This window comes from Vespa velutina, chromosome 12 (genome assembly GCF_912470025.1).
Source record: "Vespa velutina chromosome 12, iVesVel2.1, whole genome shotgun sequence".
NCBI lineage: Eukaryota > Metazoa > Arthropoda > Insecta > Hymenoptera > Vespidae > Vespa > Vespa velutina.
This window is the reverse complement of record NC_062199.1, coordinates 314,617-327,485: the sequence shown is the minus strand read 5'-3', so window position 1 is coordinate 327,485 and position 12,869 is coordinate 314,617. Positions and strand designations below refer to the sequence as shown.

Sequence of the window (12,869 nt, the reverse complement as noted above, 5' to 3'; positions counted from 1 at the left end):
ACGCTGAGGTTTATCCACGCGATTGCTATTCGAAGGACACGATGCTTTTCCGTTTCCTCTTTCCTCATCGTCCAACTCTTCTGTACAATCGGTAAATGAACTCGCCATCGAAAAGAAAAAAGAATGAAGGTAGTCGCTTATGTCCGTGTCCGTTTGTTTATTACATAATTAATAATAAATTGCATATTTCAAGATTGTCCCAGGATATTGACGACTTTCTTCATGGATCAGTCCGAAAGTAAGGAATGGGTAAAGGACGTGGATGAATCCGTAAGAATAGCAGTACCTATGCATTTATGCAGTGCCAAAGCGATATGTAAGAAGTCTTCTGCTCTTCTTTAACCGTAAAAGGGACCAAGGAAAACACGTGGAACCTCCATATTTCAGGAAAAGCTGACAAAGTGCTCGACTAGCGCGACTCTCTTTCTCTGTGCTTTTGTGGCCTTCTTCTCACATCTAGTCCCTCCTCGACGACCTATGCATTTATGCAATGACGGGATAATTTCACGCCTAGACCCATGCGATATCACGCTCGATTTATTCCTTTGGATTCAGAGGCAGTACTCGAAATGTAGGTAATATTGAATGGCTTCCTTATTCAGGATATCGAAAAATTTGTATTTTCCTTTCTTGTTTATGCAAGAATATTCGTAGCTTTAGTAACGGAAGTATTTAAGAAGTTATAATATGAGATAGTAACTTTATGTATATATTTTAGCCAGATGCGCATGAAGAAGCAATTATTGTCGTTGATAACGCGACATAACCAAATTATATAGCGTCAAAATTTCCGACTATCACTCTTCCATCTACCATTTCAGACTCCCCGAGTTATGTACAGTGGTTCCTGCGGTTTCGGGTTGCTCCTTGGAGTTTACACTGTCGAAGACGCCTCACTAATAACATCAATCTATAGAGAGCCTCACCAAAGAGTGCATGCCACGACTGTGTTACGATGGTCGACGCTTCTTATAATCTGTATTTCATATTATCGTTATAGGAGGTTTGCATTGCAATTACTCGTTTTCAACATGTTTATTTTACTTTTTAATTAATAATTCTCTCTCATTTTATGTAATTAAAGAAAATAAAATCTTAATCTGCCGAATACCAAAGAAGATTTGAAACTTTCGGACCAATAGCGAAAAGTTTCTACTTTGACGAGAAAATATGCGAGGAAAAATAGCAAGGCAATTTCTTGCTGAGATCGTTACTGCGTTAGAAACTTTGTCATCTTAACGACTAAGATTTGTTGGTTGGAAAAGGGCAGGACTATGTCGACAGAACGGTATTACGGTGCAAATCAGAATAATTCCACGTTTATCCGATTGGAAGATGATTTTAAAACTTGCAACTTTTTCTGATCTCTGAAAACGACTCACCAGAAAGGAGCTACTTCGCTATTCTTGACGGGAATCGATATCTACTTTTTAATGAACAGAGTATCTATTTCCTCACTAAATACTTGTTCCCTCACTTATATATATATATATATAAAGTTTCAGCATTTGTAATATCGCTTAATTGAAATAACGCTGATACGAGTATTGACATTTTTTTTTTCGTCCTCGATTTTATTTACTCAAAAACATTGTTCAATTTTCAAATCTCTTTTAAGTCGTATATGAGTACAAAAAAATGTTAAACGCCTAACATTGTACACATATATACGAGATAAATTTTATAAACTTTGGACATGTACCAACGACGCTGTATTGGTAATACTCACTTTGTGCTAACTATTTTTAGTGAGAATAAAGCCAATTAATTAACGAATGATCAAGCACGGATAAAATTTTCTGGGATTCGTCGCCAAATGATACGGCAATAGATGGAAATTAAAAAATTCACAGTTCTCAATTCTGTATTATTCATTTGATTCCTGTTTAATCCCTGTTTCCGTTGCTGCTCTCGCAACAAAAATATAATTATTATATTACGCCGGATTCGAAAGTATTTCATCTATCAAATATTTACTTACAAATATGTATCGTATCTCAAAAGACGTCGCATTTTTCTCCTCCTCTTCGATCATTAATATTTCATTTCGATTAGCAATTGATATTATCGATTTAATTCGCTCGTACGATTATTTCATTCGTTCGCTTAACTGTTCGTACGAAAGACCTGTTTGATTTTTAAAGCCGTGCTTTGATGCATCTAGAATCCAATGGCAGCACGCGGGCTAATAATTACCACGTCGCAACATTAAATAGTTTCGTTCCCCGAAGAGAACCAAAGTCAGGGGACGACGCGAGTTTGCGATTCCTGGAGATGCTTCTGAAGTTGGAAATTTCAGCGGCTAAAGGGGTTCCCAACGTGGTGCGTCAAGACGCAAGATCCTCTTAGCGATAGTTATTGCGTAATCCGCGCCCCGAAGTCGCCCTCAATCAGAAACACGCAACCTATAACTCAATATATCGACCCCTCGAGCCATTGGCTCGAAGATATACTCTCTCTCTCTCTCTCTCTCTCTCTCTCTCTCTCTCTCCCAGCGTGTACATAGACTCTCGTATATATGTTGTCAAAACATATATAGAAAGATTCGAGTTCCAACCAGGTTGGAGCGTCGTTTCTACCGATTCGCAGAATCCTCTCCTCGAGAATTCTCAAGAAACGAAGGAAAGGCGTATTACTAGGAAGAGGGCGACTAGATTTTGTCTTTCTATGATTCCATCTTGGCAAGACTGGTGGCAGGAGGCAGGTTGGCTCTGCCGGAAGACAGAAGCGGGGCTTTTCGAGGGTGCCTGGATCTACGCTGCACCTCTCAACCAGTAATTGAATAACGTGTCTCGAGGTTCAGCCGGGATCCAGATACCGTGATATAGGGGGATATAACTCTTACCTGCACCTCTCCAGCTCCAATCTCCTCCTTTTTCTTCGCTTTTTTCGCTTCTTTCACTCTCCGAAATGTCTCTCCTTTCTCTTCATTCGGATACACGGTGAAAGATTGCTCCGAGAATGGCGCCGAACCATTTTAGTTTAGGACCCGACCGTTTAGCTTCCGATCGTCTCTTGAGAACAGCTAAATCCAGCGATTTTTGTACGATCGTGTAAGTCAGTATTACCTTTTGGTTCACGAGAAAAGAACATTATGTTACTTAAAGTCGGACGCGTACGTACACGTGCAAATACCTATTTCTACGCGAAACGAGAATAGAGTTTAAGCATATATCCTTTCCTTTATCTTCGTTCTCGTTATTAAATTAATCGTGGAAAACGCGGTTCCTACATTCTCACCAGACGTAAACGTCAAACTTGAAAGACCGAAACTACACGCATGCTTCTCATTTGTATATAATAACTCTGTCTATCTCGCTCTCTCCATATCACCGATAGTTTCATCGATACTCTGTCAACTATTCACAGTCCAGAATTCGATAGTTCTCAAGTATCATCAGCTCGTTGTCGACAGATCGTTATCGATAGTCTCCCGTCTCTGTGTCTCTCTGACCAGAGAGACAATGGCACACTCACCGTCAGCATTGCGGTGTAGTATGCTTTTAGACAAGGACTTATTTCATTAGCGTTGAATGTGCTGGCTTTCTCTTGTTTTTGAAACGAGAATGGAAGGTGTCACGAGGAGAGAAGGAAAATAGTATAAGCGTTAATGGTTTTCTGTGCGTTCGTAGGAAAGACTGAAAGCAACAAAGAGAAAAGAGAGGGCCAAGGTAAAAGATAATAAAAAAAAAAAAGGTCATTGCAAAAGAGGTCGGTCACGAATTGCTCCTCCGAGTTAGGTCGTTGCCTTTCAAACAGATAATTTATCTCGAATCAGTAATGACAACTTATTTATATAAGATAATATTATCTAAGATCATGGAGAGGAATATTTCGAGGTGTCTCTGGCAAGTATTTTTTTTCGATCGAATTTCAATATTCAAATACGTAGATACATTCTCCAGCTTTCCTACCTAAGGTTCCGTTACTGTGATTGTCTCAGAGTATTATCAGTCGAATCCGAGAAAAATCTATGTACCTATTTCTTGCATTCGATGCGGCGTAAAATTCGGAGTGAGAAGGCAGGAAGAGATAGAGGAAGGAAGAGAAGGAAATGTAGGACGCAAGGAGGTACACTCGGTACAGATTCAGAAGGTGCGGGGAAACAATCTTGAATACGATCGAAGCGATATGAGAGGACCGAATGAGGACGATGGTGGTGGGTGAGCACGTAAGAGATCGGGGTATGGCACTGCTAGAGAGTAAAGAAAGGGCCACGGAAAGTGTAGTCTAGAAACTTTATCCACTTTGCATGCTGATGGTCACAGATTCGGAAAGACAAAATGGCGTGGTTCGTGGATGGAGAGAGAACGAAAGAGAGAGAATTAAGGGGTTTGAGGTAGAAGGTAGATCGCGATTCAGCGAGAATCGATTCCCTTTGTGCTTCGCCGCCGGCAGCGACGCCACGACTGTCTTTGCGAGCGCTGCCTCCTCTCCAAACTTTGTAGCCAATTTACGAGCGACCAAGTCAGCGCCCTTCGATTTTACGCTAATCCGATGCCGATGCCGATGTCGTCGTCGTCGTCGTCGTCGTCGTCGTCGTCGTCGTCGTCGTCGTCGTCGTCGTCGTCGTACCGTAGACGAGGCGAACCTTCTTTTACCGCTAGAAAAGGGGCTGCTGCCGGTCCGCTGAACGGGATTTAATTTTTTCTGCCCTCCTCTTTCGGCTCACTCGTAAGGTTTGTTTCGAGCTAACTTCTTTACTCCGCCTCCTCCTCCCTTTTCTTCCTCTCATTCTATATCATCCTTCATCGTTCCTTTACCCTTCCTCCTGTATTTCTTTGCGCTCTTCTTATTCACATTATCCTTCTGTCTCTTGTTCCTTCTTTCACTTCTCTTTTCTTGTCTCTATTTCTGTTCATCTACTATCCACTTCATCTTTCTCCTCTTTTCTTTCCGTCTCTTCGATTCGTCTCTCGTAACTTAACCTTGACAAGTAACCACAGTCGTTCGGAAGGTAATGGGGTTTACCAGAGAGAACCACCGGTAGGTTTCATTCGGTGTGGCCGATCGAATTATAGAATTAAGTTCAGTCGTAGCAGAATAACGACAAAACCTCACTCTTTGTTCTCTCTTTTCTTTTTTTTTTTTTTTTTTTTTCTAGTGTTCCTCCATCTGACTTTGTATAAAGGCTTTCCAATACGAGATATTTGCAAAACTTTATAGAGAACGTTTTTAGAAAGAAACCACCACTCCCTGTCACCTACGAATTGATATCGTTCACGTACCTGACAGGAGGACCATTTCCCTGGGGACTGAATCGAAATTTAAATTTTTCTATGTCCAAACTTAAGGTCTCATTACCGAGAAAATAATAAAATAATTTTTACAATGGTTTTAACATTTTATTTAAAACAATGTTCGATCTTTTTTACGCACGTTCGTTAGGTAGAAGACTCGGAAAAGATTCAAGAACAGTGAATGAGTTCGAATCGATGATTCTAAACATCGTCTAAACATGGCAACATGATACGGTGAAAAAAAGGAAAGAGTTTTGTCGATATTCACTTCCTTTTTCTTTCCGTGAGAAGATCCACCACGCGTCCCTTCGCTTTCCCGAAACTGGTTTATACGATCGAAAGAAATTGAAATTCCTGGAAGGAAAAATGCGCGAATATTCCAACAGTGCGCATGCGGGATCGCGTGAGTCGACTGTCATCCCAGTGATTGGACGTCCGTCAGTCATCAAGAACGGAATGCGCTATTTCCGAACGTTCCTATTCGATGCTTCGTAACGTCGGAAAAGTTCATTAATTTTCGACGATGACGCGTCATTTCCTCTTTCCACTATAGGCATCGCCACTTCGACATTCCTTCAAAGCAAAGACGCTTCCTCAGGGCAATCCTGAGCTCGTCCTTTGAAGATAAACTCATCGAACATTGAAGATGAGGAAAGGCAAATTTTCAGAAAATTGATCTACGACCGATGTTTCTTTTAAAGCATCTGAGTCGATAAATACAATAATGACGACAACTTCTTCAACCACTAATCAATGTTGATTAAAGTGAAACAACGAAATTCAATGACGATATGGGATTTGTTCGATTTTATAGAAATAGTGATTCGTATGTGTGTTCTGACACCCGTCTCTGCATGGCCACAAGTACATTTGGAATCATAGAAGCTGCAGCAGCAATAGCAGCCGAGCGTATATACGCCGTAGACGATCGTGTCGATGACGGGGTTGCTAGAGAGAGATTGTATGCTCGAGTAAATCCGTAGATTGTAAATGCATCTGCGCTCTATGTGTGGACTTGTAAACAATACAGCCCATGGGAAACAATGTTCCTGGTGGAACCATGAAACTATGATCTATGTGATCGAAACCGTGCTGTTCTGTCTCTCTTCCTCTCTCTATTCTCGGTATTCTAACCTATCGGAGAGAGTATAGCACCTTTGTGCATCAAACCTGTCAGAATGAGACGAACAATAATGGCTCGGTGCTACAAGCATGAGGAAAATCGCAACTAATGATGAATCTCGGGAGTTCCACTAACAAGCGCGTAAAAGTAACGCAAACCTATGAGAAACGTGCAACAGCGGTGCTATATCCTTTTCACTGGGGATACCTCGAAATTCGATCGCGAATACTTCGATTCTGCTTGATATTCGCTTTCCCCCCGCCCCCGCCCCCGCCACCCCTCTCTCTCTCTCTCTCTCTTTCTCATTCGCCTTCTCTGCTTTTGATACTCATCTTCCTCCATCATACGTGTCTCATACAGTTCGCTTTGATATACGCGCAAATATATACGTATGTACATACGACTGCTCGTCGGTCACGTACGGCCACAGCCGAATTGCAAATTTATCGCTATTTCGAAGGAATTAATTTGTCAAATAGGAGTTTGTCGTGCGGAAGGAATCTTCTCCAGTATCGATCGGAATTACTAATGAGGTAGTTGCCTTTGCAAAGACTAAAGCATTTGTACGTATGTACATGTCTAACCAGTATATCTATCCTTTACCTCCAATTCTTCCTCCTCGTCTTATCCTCTTCGTACAATGCACTATGATCCATTTTAAATAAAGTCTCGTTAAACAATTTGTCTCGAAATATGACAGTTCTTCGAGTTATTTAGTATTAGTAGTAACTCGAATTAAGTTCATGTTCCTTCAAATTGTATCAGCTTAATTCGTATTTCATGAATGAACTTGCTGGTGTATGAATTCAGGAATTCAGAGAAAGAAAGAAACAAAGAAAAAAACAAAAAATGAATTACGACAAGAAAAAGATAAAGAGTGACTAGAGAACATTCCGTCGAGCGAGACGGGATTTTAAACCCGCTTCCGTCTCATTATTTGCTACGCACTGATTGAATTACCACAATTAACATCAAACATTTTTTAATTCAATTTCGTAAATGTAGAGTCGCATATTTTGCTGGTTCTTTCTACGCGTTATAGAAGAGTTCTTTCGATGCACGGATACACGGTGTGTCTCTCTTTTCCTTTTCCCAGCTATGTTACTACTCATACCGACCATCCATCCAGCTCCCCATACACTCGCAGTCCACTAGAGCATCGTTACGGTGTAATTAGTCCATCCGCGCGCAATAAGGCTCGTATTAAAGATAAAACGTTTATCTTTCCGCAGCATTTTTTTTCGTTTTTTTTTTTTTTTTTTTTTTTTTTTTTTTTGTTAGTCTTGCTACTCCAAAAGGATGCGAGTCCTCTCTTCGAACAGACTAGCATTTTCTAATACAATTGAAATTTCAAGTATATCAAATATTTCTATTATATTCGTGCTTATTGTACATTATGAAGTTTACATTTGACGTAATTTGCGGTAAAAAGATAGCAAACTTTTACTTTGTTTTGTTATTTAAGCTATTCGGGCATACGCTTCGTGCGCGCTGCTTCGAATAATGTTGTAATTATGCGTCTAATTAGAGAGTTCCTTAGTAACTTAATTTGTGGAAGCACTTGCCAAGTATGTCTCGTCTATCGTTCCTACGAGAGAAGGAGGTCACATTACATGAACATAATTAGGTCGTGGATAAATGGAGGAAGAGGAGGAGGAGAGAGAGAGAGAGAGAGAGAGAGAAGAGAGCACAAGAAAGAGTAGAGGTTCATGAATGTGTAAAATCACTTTTACATTTTCGTGTTTGTCTGGTTTATTGCAAAATGCATTATATATCGAGCCGAATTCGAAGAATTTATTTTAGCTAGAAAGAAAGATAAAAACATGGTGTACTCAGTAAAATGTGAAATTTCTTTACACCTTCACATTTTTATTTATTCAACATATTCATAAGAGAACTGAAAAGAAGGCGTGATTTTATTTTCACGGATACAAAGATAATAAAGATGTAAAAATAAAATCATTTTATAATATCTTTGGAAATGGTGATTTTAAATGTGATTTCCTGCATGCTGTCACAAAGACCGGGTTTCGGAATTAAATTATTGCGTGTGTGCTGCTTGTTCATAGGAATCTATAATAGTAGAATTGAATTGCTTTTCCGAGAGCACGATTGATTCGCTAAAATGAAGCACTAATCAAAATTAATTTCCGTTATTTCGTTAATGACACCGTGTTTTGCCGTGGTCCTCGTCACATCTACAAGCTCGATTTGTTGCGAATTAAGGATAATTAAGAACTCATCGACAACCAAGTAAACAGAATATCTGTGATGCGCAAAGTGACCGCTCCATCGGCGATTTTAGTGTCTATCGAGGACTATCAAATAGATTGAAAAATTCCAAGAGAACTAAAATTTCGCTGTTTTTTCGTCGTCGAATTGAGTGTTAAACAGAAAGTTAAGGAAATTCGTCTGCATTTATACAATGCATCAAACGTTGTTTGATAGATCGACGAAAGTTATGTAAATTCTTCCGTTTTAAAGGTAGCATGATTTCACCTGATAAAGAAAAGGAAAAAGAAAAAAAGGATGAGTGTAGGATTCGTCGATTCACAAAAGTTGGTACAATAAGCGAAGCTTTCCTTGTCTAGCTTCCATCGTTTCTCGGGAAGTTACACGCTCGTCGATGCGAGACACGATGGTGGTGATCCAAGTTACGCAACGCAACAGTAAAGGAAAGAGCGAGAGGACGAGGGAGAAGAGAATCAGTGAGAGAGAGAGAGAGAGAGAGAGAGAGAGAGAGAGAGAGAGAGAGAGAGAGACAAAGAGGCAGAGAGAGAGAGAGAGAGAGAAAGAGAGAGACGAGGGATAGGAGGGTGAGTAGCGAGAGAAACGCGGAGGCAGGCCAGGCAGAGACTTCATTATAACCTCATCACTTCCCAGCGAGTGCATTCGAATTGAAAAACGCGCAGGCTTGTTTTGAAGCACGGTTACCGTGACAACGCGCGCGCGAGCACGTACGCACGCAGGCACGCACGCACACGCTTCTCTCTCCGCGTGACTCTCACTCTCCGAGGTGTGCTCGGGCGCTCGTCGCGTTTTCTCTTAACGTCCGTGTGATCGGCAAAACAGGAGAGATAGGATGGATTCGTCGATGGGGAGGTTGCTCCGTGAGGGTCGGAAGCGAGGGCTTCTGCGAAGCAGTCACTATGACAACGGTGATAGGCGAGGTGTTAGTGCGCATCCGTGACCACGCCTACGTCACGACGCCGTGACGTCAGAGCGTCGAGCGTAGCGCGCGCGCGAAACCGAGAGAGGGGTAGCTACCGCCTGTTGCTACTTCCCTTAGACCGGCATCATCCCTTCTCTCCGAGCCACCCTCCTTTACTCTCGTTCTCTCTCTCTCTCTCTCTCTCGCTCTCTCTCTTTCTCTTTCCTCTTCTCTTTGACGCTTCGGCTCGATGTTCGGCTCAGCTCGGCCGTGGCCTCCGGTTCGTTGTGAGATCTCCTCCACCCTACCACTACCGAGCATTCGTTCGAGAGTGGGCGCGAGCCTCCTACCACACTTTCTCTCTCTCCCTCTCCCTTTGAAAGGCGCACACGAGAGAGCCCGTTTCCCTCTCGCGCGCACGTTTACCAGCCAGTAGCGATCCCCACGGCCACGACCGCGAGCCGAGACGAACGTACAGCCACCGACAACGAGTCGGTTCCTTGCCAGTCATCTATCCGACTACACGGCACGCCGCGCTCGCGCGCGCGCTTTTCTCTTGTTCTTATATTACTTCGCGTCAGCATATTTACGAATGAGGCGTTAACTTAATTAACATTTCCTCCAAGGGATCGTGTGTCGTTGTCATCATTGAGACCTAGTTTTACGGGCTTATTTTCCGGACGCTACGAGAGACGCGTGAACGTATACATACATATATGTATATATCTATATACACATATATAGTGTTGGCGGGAAGACCTGAAACGAAGAGGACACTGCATCAATGTACTTGCATTACATCCTTTGAATTACGAAGGACCTAGTGGAACGAATCTTCGTCGCTCATCCTGGCTGTACTCAAGAAAGGACAATAAAAGACGTGCCTGCCTCTCTCTCTCTCTCTCTCTCTCTCTCTCTCTCTCTCTCTCTCTCTCTCTCTCTCTATCTACCTATCTATCTATCTATCTATCTATCTATCTCTATCTCTGTCTTTCTTTCTGTTTCTCTCTCTCTCTCTCTCTCTCTCTCTCTCTCTCTCTCTCTGTCTGTCTATCTATCTATCTATCTATCTCTGTCTCTCTTTATCATTCTGTATCGAAAAGTTTCGGTATAGAGCGGCTGGAGACGGCGCAGAGCGTGGCTTTTCGCCCAGCTGGACTCCGAATTCAGTCTATGGATCATAGGTTAGATACTATTTCTTAATTTTTTTTTTTTTTTATTACTTTGAGCGAAAGCAAGAGAGGACGTTTGTTTCTATTGAAAAGGAAAGAAAAAAAGAAGAAAAAAAAAGAAAAAGAGCATGGGAGGAAAAGGAGAAACACGCGAACGCGCTGCACGCACACGTGACAACTTCGGTCTATTCGACGTGCTTAGCGCGTGCCGCTAACCTGTTGCCTCTACTCTCTACGCCATGAAGGAGTTTTCAGAGCCGATAATCGAAGCTCCAAGGATATCCGTATTTCCGTGTTCTAGACTTCAAATATTTCTCCGATACTTGTCATATGGAGAACTGTTGTATTGCACGAATCGTACGATTTCGATAACGTTGTTGAATAGCTCAGAGAAGTGACGTACAGACTTATCAACTAATGATTGTACCCTCCATAGCTGAGGTATAATCGATGTTTTCCCACTTGACAGAATTCTTTAAGCTCCACTTAGTAATTCTGTAGAAAGGTCTAATCCGTTGATCTTAATCTTTAATTGTTTTTCCTCCATATCGACAAGCTTAGAAAAATACTACTTGGGATTCTTCATTTACATGTTAGTACCAAACTTTGAAAAGCAGAATATGCTTTGTATCTTAACAGAGAATTATACGTATTCATGTAAAAATATCCATATAAATAGATCTTTATTAGAGAATAAATCTGCCGAACGATAACCATCCATAATGTTCTCAGCCTAAATTAATGATAATTTAAATAACCAAACTTTGTAAGCTTCTGTATATTCATCAATCAATTATCCTTGGATGAAACGACAATTGATAGTTCAGAAGGATATATTAGCGAAAATCATTAGGAAGAAATGATGAAACAAAAGTATAGGGAAAAAATCAATATTTTACCGATAGGATAAAAAAGTAGTAGATATTATTATATTTGTACGTTAAATATCATACGTAATCATTTTCGTTCTTATTATAATGTATCATTTTTCGGTATGCCGATAACATTAGTACGAAGTCAGTTCGTACGACGATAAAGGGGTGCACAAAAGGCAAAAAAAAGAGATGATACGCGTAAAAGGAGATTGTCGCGTCGTTCGATGTAAGATATATATCTTCGTACTAGGTTGCGTGACCGGAATCCCAAGGAGGTTAAAGTTAGATTTGTAATGTATTTTTCGACGATGTGGAAATACCTATCGACTAGTTCGTGCCACGTTTCACCGACGTTTCGTAATTTCCGCTCGCCTATCCTTTTTCGATTGACGTGGATGGAAGCAAAGATTTACGTTGGGAGTACCCAACGTGTGACGGTAACGTGTAGCGACACAAACATACGAAGGCCATAGATGCTAAGAGCTGTTGGTAAGAACGTGTGCGTACGAGGGTAGCCCTTTAAAACCCTCCAAAAGTGCGAGGCAGGAATAAGAATATCCCTTTGTATTCTGAATCGCCTCTATTGGTTGCGGAACGTCATTTTTCATCGCAACAATGCACACCTGCCACTTCGGCATCGTTCATCGGCGAATAATATTGGAATTTATATATCTTTTAAAATAATCTTCGATATTTATCTACAGACGCAATACATTTCTCGTATCGGCACATCTATGCGGGATCATTGTTAGGATAATGATGATGACGGCGTCGCCCAATCCCATTTCCCATATTTCGTTAAATTTCTGATTCTCTTGAATTTCCAAGGTGCGGATCGACGTTTCGCTAGGTTTTCATTTCTGCATTATAAAATTCTCTCTTAAACTCTCCACCACTGTATCCATCTCGGGCGGTTATCTTATTTATACTCTCGTCGTTTCTTCGAAAGTTTATCCAGCGGTTTGTTCTCCCAACGGTGTTGCATTTGTCGGGATGCAACGTGATCGCGAACAAGATAAATGAAGCCTGCTTCTCCGTTTTATACTGTCGAGAGAACGACGGGATATAGGTTGCAAAAACGAACAGATCATTATCGGTCGAGAACATCGACTACTCCTCCCTCTCCCCCTATCAATCTTGTATAATTTATTTGTACGCTCTCCTTTCTTCCCTCAACGTAACAAGATATGCCAGTACGCAAATGGATTGCATGCTTGTGGAAATCATTGCTGATCACTCTTGTCCTTTAAAAACGTATTATGAGATCATACGCTCGATGAAATTCCCTTCGAATGAAAAATTCGTCTA

General features: G+C 41.3%; 1 protein-coding gene across 15 annotated transcripts in view; it reads left to right on the top strand.

Annotated features, from left to right (window-relative positions):
* Window positions 1-12,869, top strand: part of LOC124953301 (CUGBP Elav-like family member 4) — a 518,014-nt gene that overhangs the window by 306,188 nt on the left and 198,957 nt on the right. The window contains exon 1 of one of the 15 annotated variants that reach the window (XM_047504503.1): window positions 9,928-10,698. The exons of 13 other annotated variants lie outside the window; for them this stretch is intronic. The gene's annotated coding sequence lies outside the window, so the exon portion shown is untranslated. Of the gene's footprint in view, window positions 1-9,927; window positions 10,699-12,869 lie in introns of those variants that run through there. One more of the 15 variants, XM_047504511.1, reaches the window with a different exon arrangement.